Here is a 26496-nt window from a genome sequence, read left to right as displayed (position 1 = left end):
AGACAAGCCAGAATGTGTGTGTGAAAGAGCGGGAAAATTTAAAGGAGAGAAAAAGGGCAATGGAGGAGAAAGAATGCAGCAGGCATTCTTTTCATGAAGTGACTACGTTTTTTTTTTTTTTTTACCAAATTAAATTCATTCGAGAGAGAAAAAAAAAAGCCTTGATGAAAAACACTTAAAAACCTACTTCTACAGTATGCTGTCTAATTATCTTTAAAACATAAAATGTAATGTTCTGATAGTCACTGGAAACTTAAGAGCCTATTTTACTAATGAATTTAACGAAATTGATTAATGAAGCAGAAAAGCTAATTGCATTCCACTGGATATTTGATCTAATTGATTTAACAGAAAAAAAATGAGCGAATTAAATGTAATACAAAACTTTTTAATACTCAATATAATTTTTAAATCTATTTATTTTATAAAAATAATTTATGCAGCACCAGAGTAACTAGTTAAAATCTGAAATTACAACATAAAAATCTTAAAGCTGTTAAATTATTTAAATAATTAAAAACATTAATTAAAATGATACTGTTTTTTTAAATGATCAGCTTATAACAGTCATCTTTTTAAATAAATAGAAAAAGGATATGTTCAAGTGTTTTGTTCAACAATTTGTGTTCAAACTTATCTGACTCGGCCTATCACTAATACCGATATATACAGTAACTAATAATAAAATAAATGTCATTCTAAAATAACAAATTCTAAAATTCTTCTTGTAATTCAAGGTGCTTCCATTTGAGAAAGTGAGCCTGTTTTGCACCCATATAAACTGTTTATGGAGTTCCTGCAATATCCATTTTAATTGCATTATGTGTTATGATCATTCTAAATGACATCCATTATCCAATATGAATTAATTAAAAGAACACATTGTCGGTTTGCTCTCAATAATGGTGTACTTTAGCCTTACTGATGAAGCCGAGGATAAATAAGACAAAAAGGTTGGAAAACACTGGTTTAAACAATAAAAGCCAATAAGAGAACCATATAATAGACATTTTTCTAATAGACATTGAACCCCATCAACCTCCACACAGTGCAGAGGCTGCAACCGTGGTGTGATAAAATAACATGGCCTGATTACAAAGTTAATGATCTGTGCAGAATGAATATCCTCCCAGACAGCATGAGTTTGAGGTCAAAAAGCTCCAGTAACGACAAACATTAGCATGGGGGAAAATTCAAGAAATGTTTTAAGTCCATTTATATTCACTGTGCAATGCGTGTGTGCAAAGGACACAAGCAGGATGAAGCACATCTTCAAATTCAGAGTGATTTTGTAAGGGTCAGGGTCAAAGTCAATAATACAAAATTGCTTTGTATTGTTATTCACTTTTATACTGCATAAAACTTCCATCAATACAGCATATGTAAGAATATAATTAGAGTGACAAAACAATAGTGACTCACTGCCGCATTTAACACATGCACAACAAAAGAACTTGTGTTTGGCAAGGATAACTGGCATACTCCATTCACTATTTGGTTTTCTCGACACTGTAGGTCTATGTATCAACGCTCTCAGTTAAAATGAGGCTACTGATAAGGTCCTAGTTCGGACCAGGCCCTGTGACATCTGCACTGTGCCCCTCTGGCCACTAGAGGGGGTAACTGACTCTAAAGTGTATCTTCTACACTCAGCTGCACAAATTGTGGTTCAAATACAATTGACATACCCAGACACAACATACTGTGTAAATTTGCATAAAACTGAAACAACACATCCAAAAAGCATTTGCTGGATGAATGGCTCATATTATTATGATTATGCCGCCTCTGTATCATTTAATCAATGTGTAACATATCTGAGCCACAAACTTGTCAAACTGGATACTTAACACCTTGTGCAGTCTGCTTGTGCAGAAAGAGAGAGAGCGAGACGGTGACAGAGAAATGCAGATCAAAGGCTGATTAGAGCATCATGAGAATGCTGCTTGACAGAGCTGGCTCTGCGATTAATTGATTCAAAGTGAGATGCTTCACAGATATTTCCTGAACGATTAACCTGCTGTAAAGTGGGAGTAATGAATCTCTGGTTTGAGAGCTGGCTGCCCAGGCAGATGGCTCCTGAGAAAAGTATTTATGGTAATTTGGGCAAGAGTTCAGTGAGAACACACACTTCTCTCCTCGCTGCCTGATTCATTGTTTTATTACAGAACGGGTGAGAAAACTGTTTGGAACAAAGCAGCGCTCAACAATAAGGACTGCTCAATGGCCCGTTGGCCATGTTAGAGATATTCGGGCCAGCTGACGGAATTATCACTTGGCTGCTACTGCATTGTCACTACATCTTATGTTCGTTGGTCATGTGTTTTTACTTTATGCTTTGCAAACTTTTGGATTTCTGTGGTCTGTTGAACAATGTTGTTACAAATTCTGACTATTTAAATACTATACGTCACCCGTAGCTTACAATGTTAGAATGTAAGACTGACTTGTGATAGTCATAAACATCAGTTAAAATGGCCTGAAACTAATACATAAGTGATATTTTGCATATGATTTTCCAGCAGTGTGTAAGAATTTATGGTTTATAGTGATATATAGATATACATTTATTATTGCTTTATAAAATCTCATTATTATTAAAAAATGTTTATTAGGCTACCATTAAGTGAATCATAAGTATTAATAATAATAATAATATTAATAATATTTCTTCTTATTATTATTAAATTAATTATATTATTATATTAATTATATTAATTTATACTGACACATAAACATTGTAAATAATGTACATTAATATCTTAGTTTTTTGGTGGGGCCAATGAACATGTTTGCAATGCAAGTAAAATAAAATGTGTGTGTGTATATATATATATATGTATATATATATATATATATATATATATATATATATGTGTGTGTGTGTGAGTGTGTGTTTATTTATGTTGAATCACAATCCTTGCAAAATGTTTGCAAAAGACACCATTATTTAATGGAACAAGACCCCAGATGATATATGTGACATTAGTCTCACTGAATAATGACTTAAATTTCAGTCTGTTCCTGACACAAAGATATTACATGTCTTCAGACGACTCGCAATATTGCTCATCAGTTTTATGGACAAATTTCTCGTCATATTTGAAACTTGGCATTTAATAATCACCATCCACTTTCATTGCATGGATAAGCTGCCTTAGGACATTCTGCCTTAGATTTCCTTTAGTGATTCACAGAAGAAAGAAAATAATACTTGGTTGGAACGGCATAAGAGTGAGCAAACATCGACAGAATTTCCATTTTTTGGGTGAACTATTCCTTTAATGTTGAGCCCTGCAGAGTTTAATTGATTTTAGAGTAGTCTTCAGCACTTTACTCCAACGCACCCCCATTCTAGCTGTTATTTCCTGTAGATGACTGGTGCTAGGGTAATTCAAACAGGTGCGTTGACAGAGCGAACCGATTGGCAATATTACCTGCAGGTAAACATTAGAAATGAGTCATTGCCACCATTCGCATCAGTCTTCATTAGCAGTTCCTTAAAAAACAGCTTTATGTGAAAGTGGCAACACTTCCATGGAAACAGGACTGTTTAACAGGACTGCTCCAGAACAGGTCTAATTAATCCCATGCTATTGGTAGCTGCACTGAAAGCCCTTTGAGCACAGACAACATTAATTGCATTAGTAACCTCGAGGTGAGCGATATTTGGTCTTGTGGCAGACACCAAATCCTCAGTACTGTAATCCTGGGATTTAATGGGAAAGAGGGGTGGCAGCAAAGGTTGTCCTGTTAAGCCTATTGGAGACCAGTTTGCCATTTTATTTGTATCGATGCAGGATTTATGTGAGCTAATCGATCGACGAGATGGTTCAACTCTCTCTTCAAGTGAGGTGGAAGATGGTCAGGTCCCAAGGAGAAAAAAAAGGTGTCAGATGCCACAGAGTATTCTCAAATTAACTAAATGTACGATGAAGCTTGAACGGATCAGGGCAAGCAATAATGATTAGCTTAAACGGCTAAAAGAACAGATCCGCTTACTTCTTAGTGACGAGCCATTTACCCACAATCCACTGATATGCTGAAAGACCGCTTAAGTACCTCCACTGAAGCATTTTTATTTATTTTTTTACTGAAGGTGCTGAGGAGCAGTTGTGTATAAAATATCATATATATATATATATATATATATAAAATTCAGTAGCACACCATGTGAGCAGATACATACTGTACGTAATTGCTGAAACAGCATAATACCATATAACAATGAGAAGAAAATAAAAGATTTCCAAAGTTTTCACTGACCAAAGTAAATGTATTTTGTAAATATGAACAAATTTTGATTTTGATGGCTGCAACACACTCCAAAAAAGTTGGGACAGTGGCATGTTTAACACTGTGTCACACCAACAGTCCTTTTAATTATAATGTTTAACTGTTTAGGAATTGATGATACTAATTGTTAAAGTTCTGCAAGTAAATTTTTTGTCCAATCTGGCTTGATACAAGACCTCAGAAGCTCAGCAGTCTGTGATTGTCGTTGTCTGATTGTCCTTTTCATGATGAGCCATACATTTTCAATAGGAGACAGATCTGCTGGCCAGTCTAGCACATTCACTCTGTCTCTACGAAACCACGCTGTTGTAGCACATGCAGAATGAGACCTGGCAGTGCCTTGATCTAGTAACTTCCCATAAAAGACATCATCTTGATGGCAGTATATGTCTCTGTACAATCCCAGTATATGCCTCCATGTCAATAGTACCTTCACACATATGCCAGTCACCCATGCCGTTTGCTCTGCTGCACCCCCATACCATGACAGATGTTTGCTTTTGCTTCTGTCGCTAATGAAAGTCTGGATGGTCCCTTTGGTCTTTGGGACTGAGAACTCGAAATCCATTTTTCACAGAAACAAGTTGAGATGTGGACTCATTCAAGCACACATTTTCACTGTCTTTTTTACTATCTGAGATGAGCTCTGGCCAAATGAACCCGGCAGCATTGCTGCATAGAATTGATGTATAGCTTTCTCCTAGAGTAACACATGAAGAGTTAATTAGCAAAAACTGATAAATGCCACTTTAAAAAAAAGAGCTGATTGCCGTGCATTATTCTCCACATATAGCGCGATCTGAACCCTAAACACGTTTTGTCAAAAAAAGCCGGTTTTGTCCACTTTCAAGGCATCGCAAGTTCACGTTTTACTGCAGAAGCGCCCTTGTTGTTTTTGAACAGAAGCCGATAAGTTCATTTTATTCAGGTCAGCTTTATTCAGGTCAGGTGACAAGGCTACTTTCACTTTGAAAAAACGTGCTAGCTGAGAGGAGTTTCGTCAAAGCTGACTAAAAGTGATCGAGGATGGATAATTTCGACGAACTTGATTAACCTGTGATATCTTCTTCAGGGCGAAAAATGAAAATAAAAGCTGAAACGTTTTCACAGAACCTTGCAAAAGCAGCGCGTTACAATGGTGAGGGAAAAGCTCCATGTGTTGCGTGTAATCACATCCATACAGTTTATGATCACAACAAAAACAACATTTGTCAGGCATCTACATTGTCATCTGAGGAGATTACAAAGAGTAAACGAGTGTTTTTTTAAACTCTAAAACATGAAATGTGGAGTTCCCTTTCAGTCGGTCACTCTCGACGTCACGTCAGATGACCGACGAATAGGGATCTCGCTTAGAGAGACCAATCCACTTCGAGTGTAAACTAAACGAGCCAATGCACATTGGCATGCGATTATTGCATCCAGCTGCTCCTGATCACAGCGTGAGTATAAGTAGGCAGCAGATGCAACGCATATTCAGCTTTTTTCGCTTCGGAGCCGAGCGGTTCTATCGTTCTGCTCCTGACCTTCTGCTGAGAGTAAAGCTACAGTCAAGCATGCTCTTTGTGGGCTCTCGTGCTGGAGGACGGCGCTTCAGCGGCGGTGGTTTTCCCGTGTCGAGTGGATTGCACACAACAGGCTGCACTACCCCTGTGTGTGTTGCAGACGGCCATCTCCCCTGTGCGCTTCAGCACACTAAAAGAGCAATTTCCATCTAAAAGAGCTTCACGGGTGGAACGTCGTTTTAAAGATGCGTCTTTTTAAAGATGTCATACCATCCGTGTATTTCTGGGTGCGGTCGTTACCTGCCGCCGGGTGATGGTCACGATCGCTGCCTCTCGTGTCTGGGCATGAAGCACGCTGAGGTGGCTTTCGTGGATGACTCATGCTCCCATTGCGGGGGTATGACCATCTCGGAGTTGCGGACCAGACTCCGTTACCTGCAAGGGGGCGGAGTGCCCGTGCCACTGCCTAGATCTGGGGTTCCCTCTGGTGGCAGCCGGGGGCGCTCTTCTTCTGGCAGTGGGCGGACTGGTCTTACGGTCACGGTGAAGAATTCCCCTCCGGTGATGCCCCAGCCAGCCGGCACTCCGAAACCAGCGGAGCTCTCAAAAGAGCAGGCTGGACCCTCCCGGTGGGTACCACCTGTTTCTTCCGCGGCTCCCCCCGACGACCGGATGTCAGTTGCAGCTTCGGAGGGTGAGCCGGATTTCTCCGGGGATGAAGATCTGTCAGCGTTGCCGCCCTCTGGGCGGTCAGCGGTGCTGGAGACGGACCCGGAAATGATGGCTATGCTTTCCAGGGCCACCGAGAGTGTCGGGCTCGAGTGGAATCTTCCACCGCGTCCCCAACCCTCAAGGTTGGACGATTGGTTTCTCGGGGTGGCACGCGCTGGTTCTCAGGACCCCACCCCAGTGCCTTTCTTCCCGGAGGTGCATAATGAGATCGCTGGGTCGTGGAGGGTACCTTTCACTGCCAGAAACCGGCCCAGTGGCTCATCCTCCCTCACCACCCTTGATGGGGGTCCAGCGCGGGGGTACGCGGGAGTTCCCCAGGTGGAGCTGTCGGTTGCGATGTAATTGTCTCCAAATGCCACTACCACTTGGCGGGGCAAACCGCTGCTCCCCTCCCGGGCCTGTAGGCACTCGTCGGCCTTGATCGGCAGTGCTTATACGGCCTGTGGAGAAGCTGCGTCCGCCTTACACGCTTCGGCGTTACTGCAAGTGCACCAGGCTAAGGCACTGAGGGACTTGCACGAGCGTGGCCATGACACAGAAGTTCTCAAAGAACTCCGCACCATGACGGACCTCGCGCTACAAGCGACGAAAGTTACGGCGCTGTCTGTGGGTCGTGCGATGTCCACTATGGCGGTCCAGGAGTGCCATCTCTGGCTGTGTCTGGCCGACATGCGCGAGACGGACAAGACAAGATTATTGAACGCCCCCGTGTCCTCGGCCCAGTGGCTCATCCTCCCTCACCACCCTTGATGGGGGTCCAGCGCGGGGGTACGCGGGAGTTCCCCAGGTGGAGCTGTCGGTTGCGATGTAATTGTCTCCAAATGCCACTACCACTTGGCGGGGCAAACCGCTGCTCCCCTCCCGGGCCTGTAGGCACTCGTCGGCCTTGATCGGCAGTGCTTATACGGCCTGTGGAGAAGCTGCGTCCGCCTTACACGCTTCGGCGTTACTGCAAGTGCACCAGGCTAAGGCACTGAGGGACTTGCACGAGAGTGGCCATGACACAGAAGTTCTCAAAGAACTCCGCACCATGACGGACCTCGCGCTACAAGCGACGAAAGTTATGGCGCTGTCTGTGGGTCGTGCGATGTCCACTATGGTGGTCCAGGAGTGCCATCTCTGGCTGTGTCTGGCCGACATGCGCGAGACGGACAAGACAAGATTATTGAACGCCCCCGTGTCCTAGACCGGCCTTTTCGGCGACACGGTGGAGAACTTCGCCCAGCAGTTATCCGCTGCCCAAAAGCAGACTGAGGCCATCAGGTACATCCTGCCCCGCCGTGCAGCTGCTGCCTCCACCCGGCCACCGCCTCCACTCCCGCGCAGCGTCCGCAGCAGCCTCCAGCAAAACTGCGCAGGTCAGTGTTACACACACCCAGACCCCGCCTCGGACCGGCACCAAGACGCCCGGGCCGGGTCCCTGCGTTCTTCCGTGCTGCCCCACTGCGGGTACGCCTGTAGTTCCATTGATGCCACTTATGCGGTGTCCTGGAGCCTGGATAGAGCTACCCAGCCCATCTCGTTGGCTCCTTCGAACCGTCAGGCTCGGCTATGCGATTCAGTTCGCCCGGCGCCCTCCAAAGTTCAGGGGAGTCCACTTTATGTCAGTGAAAGCAGCAGATGCCCCTGTCTTGCATGCAGAGATCGCAGTCCTACTGGCGAAGGACGTGATAGAGCCGATTCCTCCAGCCGATATGAGGTTGGGGTTTTACAGCTCTTACATCATTGTACCCAAGAAAGGCAGTGGGTTGAGACCGATCTTGGATCTGTGCGTCTTGAACCGGGCCCTTCACAGGCTCCCGTTCAAGATGCTCACGCAGAAATGCATCTTCAGGTGTATCCGTCCCCAAGATTGGTTCGCAGCGATCGACCTGAGGGTCCATGTTACTTCCATGTTTCGATCCTTCCGCGCCACAGGCTATTTCTGCGGTTCGAGGGGTGGGCATACCAGTACAAGGTCCTGCCCTTCGGGCTTTCCCTGTCGCCCCGTGTCTTCGTGCACCTTGCCCTGAGCCGTCTCAAAGGGCGCTTATGAGGCAAGCATGTACTAGTCCACACGGACAACACAGCGACCATTGCGTACATCAACCTACAAGGTGGTCTGCGCTCCCGTCGCTTGTCGCAACTCGCAACTCACCTCCTCCTCTGGAGTCAGAAGCATCTGAGGTCGCATCGTGCTGTTCTTCAGGGATCAGGTGGTGAACCTCCAAGCGCTGCCCTCGGAGGAGGCAGACCCAGCCCTAGTTTTGCTCTGTCCCGTCCGAGCCTTAAGGTGCTACGTTGACCGGACGCAAAGCTTCAGGACCTCAGACCAGCTCTTTGTCTGTCACGGAGGCCGGCAGAAGGGGAATGCCGTCTCTAAGCAGAGGATGGCCCACTGGATAGTGGATGCCATCACCCTGGCTTATCAGGCACAGGGTGTGCCCTGCCCGTTCAGGTTGCGAGCTCACTCAACCAGAAGTGTTGCATCCTCCTGGGCGCTGGCTCGTGGCGCCTCGCTGGCGGATATCTGTAGGGCTGCGGGCTGGGCGACCTCTAACACGCTCGCTAGATTCTATAGCCTTATGTAAAAAAAACATACTTTCAATTAACTTTAATTTAGTAAATTACCTGTATTTGTTTAAGTTATTATTACTTAATCAAAACAACCCAACTGCAGTTTCATTGATATTACTTGGAATGTGCAATAAAAAAAACGTGATTTCTGGAAAAAAAATAAAAATTGAGTTATCAGTTTTTGCAAATTAACTCTTCAGATATTGAAGTTGCATGAAGAAGCAGACTGTGGTAAATGACAGTGGTTTTCTGAAGTACTCCTGAGCCCATGTGGCTATATTTAACACCGCAGCATGACGGTCTCTTATGCAATGCCATCTGAGGGCTCAAAGGTCAAGCACATTCAACTGAGGTTTCCTGTCTTGCCATACATGTACTGTGATGTCTCTGGATTCCCTGAATCTTTCCACAATATTATGTATGGTACTTGGTGAAAGACCTAAATTCTTTGCAATTTTGCATTGCGAAACGTGATTTTTGATTTGTTTGACACTTCTCTCGTGAAATTTGGCACAAAGTGATGAGCCATGATACAGTTTTGATTGCAAAGACTGAAATGCTCCTTTTATACCGAAACATGATACCTTGACCTATTACCAATTCACCTGCTTACTGTGAACTGTTTCAAAACAGTTTAACGTGGATATTCTATAACCGTTTCACTTTTATTTTGCCTCTGTCCCAACTTTTTTGGAATGTGTTGCAGCCGTCAAATACTAAATTTGTTTCTATTTACAAAATGCATTTACGTTGTTCAGTGAAAACTTTGGAAAACTTTTATTTTGTCAATTAAATGAACAAATCACAGATTCTTGATTGTATTGCATTGACGACTGAGCTAAATCTCGAACCACTTAAAACCTCTCTGGACTCTACCATTTCCAAGTATCGTCAAGAGATTTGCAAACATCAAGCTCAAGAAATTTAAGAGAGATACTTTGGATTACCGAGATGAATGGGTATATCCTTGTTTGTGTAACATTCAGCATCCACAACCCAAGAGATTTAATTCTACATCACGTTCCCCCTCTGGCTCCAGTGCCTCTGAGATGACCACCTATTCAGACTCTGATTCAGATTTTTTAATGGACCACCTATCTACAAGGGGCCGATCCAAACATCAAAAAGGGTCCAGAAATGTCATAGAGGCAAGAGAGTTTCAAGGCGGACGGAGATTCAACACCAGACGGGCCATCCAGACAACTCCCATGGTCTAGTTTTCAATTTATCTGATCATTCATTAACTACTTCTGAAATGTCTATTCTCAATAAGGGTTTGTCTTATGTCCCTACTTTTGCTACTGATCCTTTTCAGATAAAGATTGAATTGTTCAAGTTCTTTCGAACTATCAAATTGAAACAGGGATGATATCGTATTAGAGTCAAATACATGTAGCATTGACAACAGACAGACATTCAAACCCAAAAGTTACTTTTGTCCTCAGACTACAAGTGCTTCTATTACTTCTTTTTGTAAATTGGTCAAACGAGATGTGGAGTCACTTTTTCAGTCTCCTGACATCACTAAGGTGGAAAATTAAGCCCTTCATAATCTGAGCAAAAATTCTGATATTGTCATCAAGCCAGCAGACAAGGGGGGAGGTCTGGTCTTGGTGAACACATCTGATTATGTGGTGAAATCAGACAACAGTTATCTGATGGTCAATTTTATAAGAAGCTACAGTTTGATCCTGTTAAACGTTTCAAACTAGAAGTTGACATTTCTTTCTAAAGCCTTTGAATCTGGTGATATCAGCGAGACAGAAAAAGCATATTTAATGTGTGAGTTTCCAACAACACCAGTGATTTATATTTTACCTAAGTGCATAAGTCTCTTACTAATGTTCCTGGCCAACCTATAGTGTCTGGTATTGGATCATTAACTGAATCCCTTTCCAATTTTATTGATGCCCATATTCGACCTTTAGTGGTTCAGTTGCCATCATATCTTAGAGATACGGGCGACTTTCTTGAACACTTGTCGAACATTCAAGAACGTAATGATTATATATTTGGCAACCCTTGATGTCACTAGTTTATACACTAATATCCCTAATTCTATGGGTTTACAGGCTTAAAAAAAATGGAAACAAGAACAAACAAAATATCTTCTTCTGATTTATTTGTCGAAATGACACAATTAGTTCTTTCTAAGAATTACTTTAGATTTCACAATTTTTTCCTTCAACTTTAAGGTACAGCTATGGGGGCAACTTTTACCCTAGATTATGCCAATCTATTTATGGGTTAATTGGAGCTTCAATATGTATATAACAGTAATCCATTTTCAACTAATATATTTTTTATTTTGACGTTACATTGATGATATCTTTGTGATTTTCAGGGGTAGTGAAACAGAATTAATTTCTTTTCGAGATTATTTGAATTCTGTACACGCTAATATACATTTTAGTCTTGAATTTAGTCAGCCGTCAATACATTTTTTGGATACGTTGGTTTCAGTAGACAATGGTACACTGTCCACTTCGCTTTAAGTGAAACCTACTGACAAAAACAGTATTTTACATGCTAAGAGTTTTCATACAAAATCTTTAAAACAAAGTATTCCCTACAGTCAGTTTTTGAGATTACGGAAAATTTGTAGCAATACAGATGATTTCGATCGACAAGCTGAGACTCTACACAATAAGTTTATTCAAAGACAATATCCAAAAAGATGTCTAGATTCAGCCTTGGAGAAGACACATTTTTTTTATCCTTTTTTAAGGAGTTAAGAAAGTTTCAAGGCACAGAAATTCTTCGCGTATCATTTGTTGTACCACGTATAGTCCTCTAAGTGATGAAATAAAAAAATATTATCTCGAAGCACTGGCATGTGCTATCAGTTGACAATGCTGGAAAAAAATATTTTTAATGATTTACCTCTTTTTGTTCATTCCAGAGGATGGACTATTAGAGATTGTTTGGTACATGCAGACTGTGATATGTCTATGAATGGACGGTTCAAGCCTTTGGAAGGCCCAAAAGGTTTTTTCCCTTGCAGACATTGTTATTCTTGTTGCAATTCCAAAAAAGTTAACACATTTGTAAGTTTTGCAACTAAAAAACAATACAGAATAACTAGTTTTGTCACTTGCAGCTCTACCTATGTTGTTTATCTTTTGACTTGTCCATGCGGGCTTCAATACATTGGTAAAACAAGCAGACAACTTCGCACCCACATTAATGAGCATCATAGTTCTATATGTAGATGTGATCTAAAATCTCCAGTAGCTAGACACTTTAAGGATGCATACTTTAGTTGTTTGTGATATTGACCGAATTCATCCTTCCTGTAGGTATTCCAACACTGATCAAAGACTACTACAAAGTCGTTGGATTTTTCAAGTTAAAACTGAACAACCTTTTGGTCTAAATGAAACATTAAATCTTTCTTGCTTTCTTTAGAGGTTTTTTCTGTCCATCAATGTTTTTTTGTTTTTTTTGTTCAGTTAAACCCACCCATATGAGCAGTGAGTGTTAATTACCATTGCATCTTTAATTAATTGTTCAGCTGATTCAGTTTGATAATCTGATGTCTCTGTTTTGTGCCTTGATCTCCTTAAATATTTGTTAACCAGTATTGGAATATTTAGCATTGAAGATAGTTCAGCCAGGACTGAAACGTTTGCTTGTTTGTATATGTGTGCACAATCACTTTTTTGTTTGTGCACTTCAGTTCCCCTTCAGGAACTCGAGCTGCGTCAAAACGCTATGGGAACGCCTTCAGCGTGACCACGCTCTGAATCAAGTGTGTAATCAGTCCAATGGATGGGCGAGACATCACAGGCGGGCTGACGTAGTGACCAGGACGCTTAAAAGCACGTGCGGTGGAACCGCCGTCAGCTTTCTGTCATTCAGCAAGAAAGTGTGAGCAGTGTGTGTCAGTCGCTATTTGTTGTGAGTCTTATTTTGTGTTGTTTGTCCACTTATAAGCTCCATTATGTCAAAGCTTCAGCCAAGAAAGAGCATTTGGGCGAGAGCAGGCTGCGTTCAGGCTGTGTGTTCCTCCCTGCCCACGCTATATTTCGGGTGGTTTGTGTGTTGTCTGCTTGGGAGCGAAGCATGCAGAGTTAGCTCTCGAGGGAGCTGACTGCCCGCATTGCGAGTATTTGTTACTGCGTATGCTTCGTTCTCGGAAGGCTCTCTTTGAGGAGGGAGACTTCACCAGCGTTCCTTGCGGTGCCGGCCCCGCTTTTGCCGAGGCGGAGCGGCGGCTGCGTTCGTGGGGTTCGCATATGGATCCAGCGCCCGCTCTCTGGGATCGGAAGCCCGCACTGCGGTTCTTCCCCCCGAGGAGAGGGCTCGACGCTCCGCCTGTCTTCCTCCGAGGATGTTGATGTGGAGGGCGTCAATGTGCTCGGCAGCTGTACAAGCACCAGTTGCACAAGCATATTATGTCTAATATTATTATGAGCAGAATTACTGGGGAGCGGAGCTCGCACAGTCAGCTCTTGGGCGGCTGATTGTGCTTTTTTCCGCTGCAAAACACTCCACTCTCGCCGGGAACTCTCCGAGGAGTGTGTCCGTGCCTGTGATCTTGCGGTTCCGGTCCCGCTACTGCTGAGACATGGTGGCAATTGAGATTGCGGGGATCGCACATGATCTGGTGGACGGGTTGGAGACGGGCTCTACCTATCTCCACCCGCATTCCCTAGATCTAGCACTCTCTCTCTCGGGATTCGGAAGCCCGCGCTGCAGTTTCTTCCCCCTCTGAGTGAGAGCTCACTGCAGCAGCTATCTTTCAGCTACGTGTTTACCTCTCTTCCTCCGAGGAGGTTGAGGTGGGCAGCAGGGGCTGCTTGGCGGGAGCAGTCCCAACCTACCGTGTTCTAGCTCCTCATTCAGGGAGAGTCACTTCTCGTACTACCCAGAATTTAGAGTCAGAGTGGCGCTCCCAGGCCGAAGGCTTCTAGCGGAAGGTGGGTCTGCGGACCATCATTCTTGCTGGATATTCTTTGGCTAAACCGTCCTGACGCCTAGGGCCCAGGACTTCTGAGGGCTACAGAATCAGGAGTAGTTCTCTTCCGCCTCAGTTCAACGGGGTGAGAGAAGGATGAAGGACAACTCTTTAGAGAGTTGTCATGCTGAGGCCTCCACTCCTAGATCTCGGCCCATCTCCATCCTTCCCCATCACAGAAAGTTCCTAAGGTTGGCTTTCGGGGGCAAAAATCCTACCAATATCGGGTTCTTCCCTTCGGTCTTGCACTCTCACCCCGTACTTTCACGAAGTGTGTGGATGCTGCTCTGGCTCCTCTGTGACTCCGGGGCATCTGCATACTCAACCACATCGACGATTGATTGATATTAGCTCAATCTGAGCAGATGGCGGTTCGGCATCAAGATGTCTTTCTCACTCACATGAAAGAGCTGTGGTTAAGACTTAACGCCAAGAAAAGTTTGCTTTCTCCATTACAGAGGACCACTTATCTGAGCGTGGGGTGGGATTCGACCACGATGCAGGCACGTCTGTCTCCTGCTCGGATCGAGTCGATCCTCACTGCAGTCGCGAGAGTGAGAGAAGGCCGGTCACTCACTGTCAAGCAGTTCCAGAAGATGCTGGGTTTAATGGCAGCTGCGTCCAACGTGATACCTTTTGGCCAGCTGTACATGAGACAAGACCAAGGGGTTCTCCCCGAGGGGAAACCCGCTCTGTATGCTCAAGGTCACGCGGTGCTGCCTACATGCCTTAGACATGTGGAGGAAACCAGGGCCCGGTGCTGGGAGTTCCTTGTCGACGCGTTACGCTAGTGACGGATGCTTCCCTCACCGGTTGGGGAGCAGTCATGAGTGGCCGCTCAGCCCGCGGTCTGTGGACTGGTCGCCATCTCACGCGGCACATCAACTGCCTGTAGATGCTGGCCATGTTTCTAGCATTGAAACACTTTCTCCCAGACCTAAGAGATCACCATGTGTTGGTGTGCACCAACAACACAGCAGTGGTCTCCTATATCAACCACCAGGGAGGTCTGCGCTTGCGCCCCCTTTACAGGCTGGCACACCAGATCCTTGTGTGGTCCCAGGGCAAACTCCTTTCGCTGAGAGCAGTTCACATCCCTGGGCATGTCAATATGGGAGCAGCCATCCTGTCGAGGCAGGGGCCGAGGCCCGGGGAATGGAGGCTTCACCCTGTGGTGGTGAAGCAGATATGGAGAGTTTCCACTGTCCCCTCTGGTTCTCTCTGACTCATTCAGCTCCTCTCGGACTGGACGCTATGGTACAGATTGGCCGAGGCTTCGTCTGTACGCCTTTCCTCTGATCACTCTGCTCCCGGGAGTTCTGGAGAGAGTGCGCAGGGACGGGTTCCATCTGCTACTAGTAGCCCCGTTCTGGCAGGGCTGAGTATGGTTCTTGGACCTGATTTCCCTTCTCGTCGGCTCTCCATGGGAGATTTCCGTCAGGAGGGATCTCCTCTCACAGGCGGAGAGTATGATCTTTCACCCCCGTCCAGAGCTGTGGAAGCCGTGGGTGTGGCCTCTGAGGGGGCATAACTCGTAGCTTCCGGTCTCTCAACCGAGGTCGTTGAGACCATCCTCCAATCTAGAAGCTTTCCACTTCTTGGTGTGGAGACCGCCAGCTCGACTCAGTTAACTGCCCAGTTGGTACAGTGCTGGAGTTCCTGCAGGCCTGATTCTCCGCAGGGTTGACCCGCTACACCTTAAAGGACTACGTGGCGGCTGTTGCGGCCTACCACGCCCCTCTCGGTGGCCAGTCAGTGGGCAGACACCCCCTCGTTTCACGTTTCCTTTGCGGTGCGTTGAGGCTGAGGCCCCCGGCCAGAGAAGCTTATGCTAAGCGGTGGATCAGGATGCTATTTCATAGCCTCGAGTCCTCTGATCTCCCCTCTCCTTTGAGGGTCAAGGTTCACTCCTTCTGAAGTTGGCCTTTGGGCGGGATGTCCCCGCTTACCTGCATTGTGCGCTACTTCTGGCTCCTTTCTCTCGCTTTAGCTGTGCTTTTCCACACTAGGCAGGGATTTGTAAGTCTGGCGGCGTGGGCATTCTCGTTCCCATAGCGTTTTGACGCAGCTCGAGTTCCTGAAGGGGAACGTCTCCAGGTTACACATGTAACCCTAGTTCCCCAGGGAACGAGACGCTGCGTCTCAGTGCCATACTTCTGGCATCCCTGCGAGCACTTGCTTCATTCCTCGAAGCTGACACCAGTTCCACCGCACATGCTTTTAAGTGTCCTGGTCACTACGTCACCCCACCCATGACGTCTCGCCCATCCATTTGACTGATTACACACGTGATTCAGAGCATGGTCACGCTGAAGGCGTTCCAATAGCGTTTCGTTCCCTCTGGGAACTAGGGCTACATGCGTAACCTGGAGACGTTTTTGTTGTCACCTCTATGTAAATATTCAGGAATAAACTCTTGTTCAAAGGACCTTGAACTTTGCATCTCGTTTGGTGTGCAGATGTTTTGCCTTGGCTTTTTGTATTTTACAAAATGTCCCAACTTCTCTGGAATTAGAGTTGTATATTCATTTTGTTAACAATAGTTCATGCAATTAAGAATTGATTTTTATAGCAGAATAAATAAAATAAATATATGCAGTGCACTCCACTAATATTGGCGCCCTTGATAAATATGAGCAAAGGCGGCTGTAAAAATAAATCTGCATTGCTTACTCTTTTGATCTTTCATAAAAAATAAAAATAAAAAAGCCACCACAAAATTCTAACCTATCATTGAAGTAAAACAAATGAAAGTGGGGATAAAATCTCAAGATGAAATAAATGATTTTCTCCAATGAATGCTGGCCTCAATTATTGGCACTCCTAGAAATTCTTATGAGTAAAATATCTCATATTTAAATTTTTTAGCACACCAGGGTGACTAGGAGCAGAAATTGTCCAGCCATGACTTCCTGTTCCACAGGATTAGAAATGAGGAACACAAAGGCCAAATTCACCTAATCATCTATCACAAGGAGTAAAACCAAATAATACAGTTCTGATGTGCAGAACAATATGGTTGAGCTTCACAAAATAGAAAGCGGCTGTAAGAAAAGAGCTAAAGCATTGAAAATCCCCATTTCCACCATCACGGTAATAATTAAGATTTTCCAATCAACTAAAGATGTTACAAATCTGCCTGGAAGAGGACGTGTGTCTGCATCGTCCTAATGCACAGTGAGGAGGAGAATTTGAGTGGCCAAAGACTCTCCAAGGATCACAGCTGGAGAAATGCAGAGATTAGTTGAGTCTAGGGGTAAGAAAGCCTAAAAAAAAAAAAATTACAAAAAAAAACCACCAGCCCCTACATCAGCACATGTTGGTCGGGAGGGTTTTATGAAAAATTCTCCTTGCTTATCCAAAAATGAACTCTAGCATATTCAGTTGTCAGACACGACTGGAACTTAAAAATGGCACTGGCTTCTATGGTCAGATGAAACTTAAAAAATAGCTTTTTGGCAGCAAACCCATCAGACGGGTTTAGTACAAACATGGATAAAAAGTACCCCACACCCACGGTTAAATATAAATATACTGCAGGATCTTTAATGTTGTGGGGCTGTTTTTCTGCCGGAGGTCCTGGACATCTTGTTTAGATGCATGGCATCATGGAGTCTATTCAATACAACAGATAAAAAAAATCTAAACCTGACTGCCTCTGTTAGAAATCTTATAATGGGACATGGTTGGATCATCCATCAGGACAATAATCCAAAACAAACATCCAAAATAATCTAAAATCATCACAAAAATGGGTCACAAAATGAAGCTTTTACCATGACCGTTCCAGTCCTCTGACCTGAACCCTATAGAAAATGAGTGTGGTGAACTGAAGAGAAGAAGCACCAACAAGGAGCTATGAATCTGAAGGATCTGGAGAGATTCTGTACGAAGGAATGGTCTCTGATCTCTTATCAGGTGATATCAGGTAATAAAAACGATAACATTATTGCTCATTGTTAGGTCATGATACTTAATGCATTAATTAAGTTAACGTGTCTTCATTTTTGTGGACAAATTGAGTCTTACTGTAAACTGTTAGCAATATTTTTTAAAACAAAATGTGGTAAAACAGTAAAATAAGGTCCCATTAGTTAACATGAATTAATGCAATAACTAACATTAACTAACAAGAAACAATACATCTGTGAAAGTATTTCTTAATCTTTCTTAACGTTAAATATAAAAAAAACTGTTCATGATCACTCAGGGCCAATAACAGATACAACGTTTGATTTTAATAATGTATAACTAAATGGTGAAATTAACATTAAATGTTTTAGAAGTATTTTACTGTTTTTCATGTTAACTAATATAACTACCTAATGTTAACAAATGGAATGGTTTAAATGGAACAGTTAAAGTGTTACCTAAATTTTATTTATTTTCACAGATGGTGAAAGTGGCTGGAGAAGCATGGAAGGAAAAAAAAACTGAAAGCTCGTCACACCATTCTCCACATAATGAGTGCTTCCTATAGAAAGCCTTGCTGATTTTAACAGGAACAATTTTATTTTGACATGGCAACATGGTGTACGAACACACGGCAGATGCACAATGATGAACAATGACAGTTCTTGGATTGTTAAAATATATTAACATTTATGAAAAAGTTGTATGTGCATGTATCAATATTTAAATGTTATTAATACTGTATATGCAAAGATTTGTAAAAAGCTCCAGGTGAAGTCATTTCAGATTTTAAATGCACATTTTAAAACTGCCTGTATGTACAAGTACAAGTACAAATGACATAAATATATCACCGAATATGCAGAGACCAGAAACAAAGCAGAGGGCAAAGAATCGATTGATGTACTATGAAAACATCAATCAATGCCAGTTTGAATGGCAACAGAAGACTTCTCAGACCATTATACAGGCTCAAAGTCACTCAGTGATTCAGCTCATATCTACATCTGTCCTCCCATGATGAATTTCATGTGCTGCCATGGTCCAGCTTCAGGCTTATTAGGGCGAACGCAGGTCAAGGTCATCCTCTCACCCAATTATTTATAATGTTGCCTTCAATTCTGGCCTTCCACTTGAGCAAATACAGGGGTCGGTCGAAGCACATTACACCTGTAGCATGGCCATTTCAACCTTTCGCCCAATGCTAATGGAGGTGTGAACAATGTTCTGTGAGCCAGAGATGCATGGAGAATAACATTATCTTTAATCTACCTCCTAGAGGCAGCATAATTACTAGCTTCCTCTATGAAAGTGCAGGTCACAACCACACTGCAATGACCACTCAGAGTAATTAATAAACAGCAGCACGACCTCTTCAACAGGAAATGAGAGCACTTCAGAAAGTATAATTTCAACGGCACGTTCATGCATGTATGTGTTTTAACACTTACTCTGCAAACCTCCATGTCAAATCTGATGTAAAACACCCAACGGAAAGAACCTGAAATAAATCAAAAAGGCGCCCCCAAGAGGCAGCCGAGAAGAGGATTCGAGAAGCGCCGTCTCAAGGACGTGGCGGCTTTGCGAGGGCTTCGCCCCGTTCCTGGTGCTCAGATGGAGGTCAATAGACTCCCAAATCAGCCAGTTATTTCTACAGGATGGGAAGTCCAGAGAAAAGGAAGATAAAAAAAGAGCAGTAAAGAGCAAAAGGAGAGATATTCAATTTGAGAGCGAGGGGCTATAAACTTCCCCGAGAGTTTTATTTGCATGGGTAACGTTTGTGCTTGTCAGGATGGTTTACTGACTTCATTTGAGCAGCCATCTGCACACAGTGGTCTGCCGTGGTGGAGTGTGCACTCACTCATTATCACCTTTTGCATGATTGAAGTGGTTAAACTTGTCCAAATAGAGGAGGAAGGGCAGAGAGGAATGACGGAGTGTGAGGAGGAGAGCAGCACACACACACACACACACACACACTCACCTACTGAAGTATACTCACATCCAAACTAGTGACATATCAGTTTATCGAGAATGTTTAGTAAACAGCAACATTACGGGTGATCTATTCCCCCACTTCTGGATGTGAATCAAATTGAAATATCACAAGAATCCAACCAACAGTGCCAGCACAAGAAAGGTGACAGCTTGGCTCTGGTTCTGATGTTGCACATAATCTCTGCAGAAACAGCACTGGTCCTGAGAAGCCACTGAAGCTTCTCCACATGCTAAGCATTAATTAAACATCTTCAAACTTGAGAACTTAGTTTTAGTTCACCCCAAAATGGCAATCCTGTCATGATTTTCTCACCATCATGTTGTTCCAAACTCACGACTTTCTTCCTTCTGTAGAAAACAAAATGAGACTTTATGAAGAATGTTCTCGCTGCTCTTTTCCATGCAACACAAGTGGAGGTCACAGTTTTTTTTTTTTGCACTATAATTAACTCTTCACTCTTTTTCCTTATCATACAGGGGCAATAAATGATGCTAGAAGAGAGAAGCCTATACCAGGGCCAGTGGGCCAAAGGTTGGCCCTTGATTTGGCCTGCCATGCCATATAATAAAAGGAGGTGGAAAAACTGGGGAAACATGGCATTGAAGCATACGTTCATTTCTAATTTATATATATATATATATATATTTTTTTTTTTTTTTTAATTATTATTTTATTATTATTAAATTTTTCCATTAAAATGTTAAAAAAAATTGTTATATACATTTTAATAAAACGTAATATACACTGAACAAAATTAAAAACGCAATGCTTTTGTTTTTGCCCCCATTTTTCATGAGCTGAACTCAAAGATCTAAGACTTTTTCTATGTACACAAAAGGCCTATTTCTCTCAAATATTGTTCACAAATCTGTATAAATCTGTGTTAGTGAGCACTTCTCCTTTGCTGAGATAATCCATCCACCTCACAGGTGTGGCATATCAAGATGCTGATTAGACAGCATGATTATTGCACAGGTGTGCCTTAGGCTGGCCACAATAAAAGGCCACTCTAAAATGTGCAGTTTTACTGTATTCGGGGGTCCGGGGGGGTCCAAAAACCAGTCAGTATCTGGTATGACCACCATTTGCCTCACACAGTGCAACACATCTCCTTCGCATACCATACACGCTGTCTGCCATTTGCCCTGTACAGTGAAAACCGGGATTCATCCGTGAAGAGAACACTTCTCTAAAGTGCCAGACACCATCGAATGTGAGCATTTGCCCACTCAAGTCGGTTACGACGACGAGGTTGAGACCCTGATGAGGACGACGAGCATGTAGATGAGCTTCCCTTAGACGGTTTCTGACAGTTTGTGCAGAAATTATTTGGTTATGCAAACCGATTGTTGCAGCAGCTGTCCGGGTGGCTGGTCTCAGACGATCTTGGAGGTGAAGATGCTGGATGTGGAGGTCCTGGGCTGGTGTGGTTACACGTGGTCTGCGGTTGTGAGGCCGGTTGGATGTACTGCCAAATTCTCTGAAACGCCTTTGGAGACGGCTTATGGTAGAGAAATGAACATTCAATTCACAGGCAACAGCTCTGGTGGACATTCCTGCAGTCAACATGCCAATTGCACGCTCCCTCAAAACTTGCGACATCTGTGGCATTGTGCTGTGTGACAAAACTGCACATTTTAGAGTGTCTTTTTATTGTGGCCAGCCTAAGGCACACCTCTGCAATAATCATGCTGTCTAATCAGCATCTTGATATGCCACACCTGTGAGGTGGATGGATTATCTCGGCAAAGAAGAAGTGCTCACTAACACAGATTTGTGAACAATATCTGAGAGAAATAGGCCTTTTGTGTACATAGAAAAAGTCTTAGATCTTTGAGTTCAGCTCATAAAAAATGGGGGCAAAAACAAAAGTGTTGCATTTATAATTTTGTTCAGTGTAGTTGAATATAATGCAATGTTCACTTTTGGCTCATGGGCTTTTGGCTCATTGGCCTTTTGTATTAAAATGTTTGGGCACCTCTGCTATAGATTATTCATTTTTAGGTGAACTATTCCTTTGACGGCTAGGTTGCTCTTTACAGTGACAGGAAGCGAGAATATATTGTCAGCCAACTCAATTCCTGAGTACTTCTGACATTCCTTCAACAGAAAAAATTGATCATTTTGTCTGTGTGACAGAGAGTAGCTATTTTTTCAGGCCCTTGAGTGACTCTGGTAATATTTTCATAAATCAGTGGCCTTTCTGAAGGCAGCTGGAATTCTGAATCCCTCATGTTCTAACTGCCCTGGTTGATTTGAGTTCAGTTGTTAAGGAGCAGGACTAATTAGACATGGATTGCAATAACCCTCCCTCTCTCACTATCCCCCTCTCTCTGGCTGGCTCATTAGCGTTCCTGCATTATTTAAACTAATGGAGCAGATTAGGTAAAGCACACACAATCATGCCGCTACTTAAACACAGCCTGCTGCAGCAGCTGGACACACTTGCTCCCTAAAGTCCTGGAGAAGTACAGCAGATGGAATCATGGGATGTGGGTGGTGGCACTACAAATAGTGTGGGTTATTTTAGGGCAGATTCAGGGAAATCTGGCCATGACAAGATTTAACTATCTGTGTTTTAACAGTCGCAGTGCTGAGAATATTACTTATGAGTGGCAAATATTGGGTCTATCTGAATGCAAACTGTCACAGCAGTCTTTAGAAGCGCTTTTAACAACATAAGGCAAACAAAATCGCTACACATGCTCCAAGATCTCATGATCCTCTCTCATCTACAAACTTCTCACTACATGGGTGATTTGATCGGTTTGCAGTGCATGGTGTGCAAAGATCCAAAGAGAGCCAGTATTACCCTACATGTTCACTGGAATAGAAACACTAAATATCGGCCAAAACACCAGAGGTCTACCGCTGTGGGAGTGTGCCTGTGAAATGTACAACAGGTATGGTGGTCTTTAGAAGGGTTTATGATTGCTTTCAATACAGAATCAATAAAACATCATATGTTTACTCATGCCCATAATTTGGGACTCGTAAGATTTTAATGTTATTGAAAGAAGTCAATTATGCTCACCAGGGTTAATACTGTTAACTATAAAATAAAGTAAATTAAAGTAAACTAAACTAAAATATAATAATAAAATACAATTAAAAAACATTAACCAAAACTAAATCAAATATAGAAAGTATTTATTTCAGTTAGTTGACAAGGCAATATAAAGCATATATAGTAAACAAATAAAACAAAACAAAAAAGACCAAAAAAAATGCAACAAAATTTAAAATAATCTACCTCAAAATATGAACAAAAAACATATCCGATCAGTTTAAACCATGCTTGCTGAATGCAAGTCATTTATTTTAAAATAAAATTATGCCTTTTGAACAGTAGTATATTATTTTTAACCCAGCCTAGCTACATATAAAATGCAAGCTGCATTTGAAATCTGATTTAAATATAGCAATAAAATAATGCAATTTAAGCACTTAATCTACCAAAAACCTCAGCTGGTATTTTGTGACAGATGTCACAACCTTCGCTTGTCTTCACCTCACTGTGATGTGCCACTGCTGCCACTCACCGATTATCACTTCTCATTTGCATATGCATTTCCCAGATTTTTGACGCACACCACTTGCGCCTCTCCATTGTCAATCCCACAATTCCCGGCACAAACCTGGCACCTAGTTCCAACAGAGAATGAAGTGGAAACACCCGCACACTCCGTGCCAGTGGACACGTATGCTCAGAGGGCAGTTCTGCATCGAGACATTGTAGAGGACACACGTGTGAGGCCTGTAGTAAACACAGATGTCACAGAGTCAAAACCATTGTTTCTCTGATTTGGCACTTAACACAAGCACGATGATTTTAATTACTCCTGCATCTGCTTGGCTCTCTGGCTTGTGTGTGTGTGTGAGTGTGGGGGGAAAATAAAACAAATAAAATAAAAAATGGAGAGAAAAAAAACATCACCTGCGAAAACGTCTCAGGTTACGTATGTAACCCTGGTTCCTCGAGGGAACGAGACGCTGCGTCGAGAACGCTAGGGGAACGCCTTCTGCGACCCACGCTCTGAATCACATGTGAAATCAGTCCAATAGCTGAACGGGACGTCACGGCGGATGACGTCATGACCAGGAAGCTATAAAAGCACGTGCGGTGGAGCCAGCGTCAGCTTCTAGGAATGAAGCAAGCGCCGGCAGGGACGCCGGAAGTATGGCACCGAGACGCAGCGTCTCTTTCCCTCGAGAAACCAGGGTTATATACGTAACCTGAGACGTTCCTCTTCAGGAACTTGAGCTGCGTCGAGAACGCTAGGGGAACGCCTTCTGCGACCCACGCTCTGAATCACATGTGAAATCAGTCCAATAGCTGAACGGGACGTCACGGCGGATGACGTCATGACCAGGAAGCTATAAAAGCACGTGCGGTGGAGCCAGCGTCAGCTTCTAGGAATGAAGCAAGCGCCGGCAGGGACGCCGGAAGTATGGCACCGAGACGCAGCGTCTCTTTCCCTCGAGAAACCAGGGTTATATACGTAACCTGAGACGTTCCTCTTCAGGAACTTGAGCTGCGTCGAGAACGCTAGGGGAACAAGAATGCCCACGCTGCCAGACTTCCAAATCTCTGCCTAGCGTGGAAGATTGCACAGCTAGGGCGAGAGAACAAAAGAGCCCGGAGTTGCTAAAGTAGGCGGGGCTCGCCATCCCGAAGGCCAACTTCTGGAGGAGTGACAACAGACGGGCTCTGTCCCAGCTGGATGAGTCAGAGAGAACCAGAGGGGACAGTGTGATATCATATGAGTCGCAACAGGTCCACCTGAGCCTGGCCAAACACTCTCCATATCTGCTTCACCACCTCGGGGTGAAGCATCCATTCCCCGGACCTCAGCCCCTGCCTCAACAGGATGTCTGCTCCCATATTGAGATGCCCAGAAATGTGAACTGCTCTCAGCGAGAGCAGTTTGCCCTGGGACAACACAAGTATCTGGTGCGCCAGCTTGTAGAAGGGGTGCGAACGCAGAACTCCCTGGTGGTTGATGTAAGAGACCACCGCTGTGTTGTCGGTGCGCACCAACACATGGTGACCTCTTAGGTCTGGGAGAACTCTCCCCTCGGGGAGAACCCCTTGGGGAGAACCCCTTGTTCTTGTGCCACCACTGTAGGGGTCTCATGTACAGCCGGCCAAGAGTTATCACGTTGGACGCAGCTGTCATCAGCCCAAGCAGTCTGGAACTGCTTGACAGTGAGTGACCGGATTTCTCTTACTCTCGCGACTGAGGCGAGGCTCAACTCGATCCGAGCAGGAGACATACATGCCTGCATCGGGGTCGAATCACACACCACGCCCAGATAAGTGGTTCTCTGTACTGGAGAAAGCACACTTTTCTTGCCGTTAAGTCTTAACCCCAGCTCTTTCGTGTGAGCGAGAATGACATCTCGATGTCGAACCACCATACGCTCTGACTGAGCTAATATCAACCAATCATCGATGTGGTTGAGTCATGAAAGTGTGGGGTCAGAGTGCAAGGCCAAAGGAAGAACCAGTATTGGTAGGCTTCTGCCCCCAAAAACGAACCTCAGGAACTCCCTGTGATGAGGAAGGATGGAGATATGAAAATATGCGTCTTTCAGATTGATCGTAACAAACCAGTCCTCGGACCTGATCTGAGACACAACTTGTTTGAGTGTGAGCATTCTGAACTTCAGTCGCATGACTGAGCGGTTCAATAGGCGCAGATCTAAAATGGGACGCAACCCCCCATCCTTCTTCGGAACAATGAAGTACCGGCTGTAGAACCCGGAGTCTGTCTCGAGCGGAGGAACCACCTCGATGGCCTCCTTCCTTAAGAGAGTAACTACTTCTTGTTCTAATACCAGAGCCTGCTCGGGACCCACTAGCGTGGGGGTGACCCCGTTGAATCGAGGCGGACGAGAACCAAACTGGATTCCATAGCCTCTTTCTACAGTACGTAGGACCCATTGATATACATTTGGCAGTAGCTTCCACGCTGCTAAATTATCTACTAAGGGAATCAGTCTCTCGAGACTGATCTCTGGTGTGCCCAGAACGGCTAGTCCCCGATAGGGGACGCCGAACTAGCTGCTCTGGGGACCACCGCAGAGGCCGCGAGCCTTTCAGTGCCGCTACGTTGCCGGGCTGTAACTGAGAGAAGCGCTCGCCGGAGACCGCTGCGCCCTGGAACACGGCAGGGTTGGCAGACCGACCTCCTGAGGGCACTGAGGAGAGACGGGCACCGTGTAATGCGGTGTGAACCTCTCTTCCCCAGAGTGGCCTGCCCCCCGAGGTCCTGAGCCACCACATCAGGACTCTCATAGCTGAAGTCTCCTATTGAAAATGAACAGCCCTCAGACCCATGTCGTCTGCTAGGAAGACTAAACCACAGCCTGCCCGTGGCAGGACCCAATGAAGCACACTTGGCAGGGGCTCCCACACCTCAAGGTGACCTCCTAAGGGAACCAGTCTCGCGAGACTGGCTTGTGGTGCGCTTAGAACAGCTAGTTCAGTGCCCTGACGCAGTGGACTGGCAGGGGACGGCCGTACTAGCTGC

The sequence above is a fragment of the Sinocyclocheilus grahami genome, unplaced genomic scaffold, assembly GCF_001515645.1.
Source record: "Sinocyclocheilus grahami isolate Dianchi unplaced genomic scaffold, SAMN03320097.WGS_v1.1 scaffold17.1, whole genome shotgun sequence".
Classification (NCBI taxonomy): Eukaryota; Metazoa; Chordata; class Actinopteri; order Cypriniformes; family Cyprinidae; genus Sinocyclocheilus; species Sinocyclocheilus grahami.
This window is presented reverse-complemented; position numbering follows the sequence as displayed.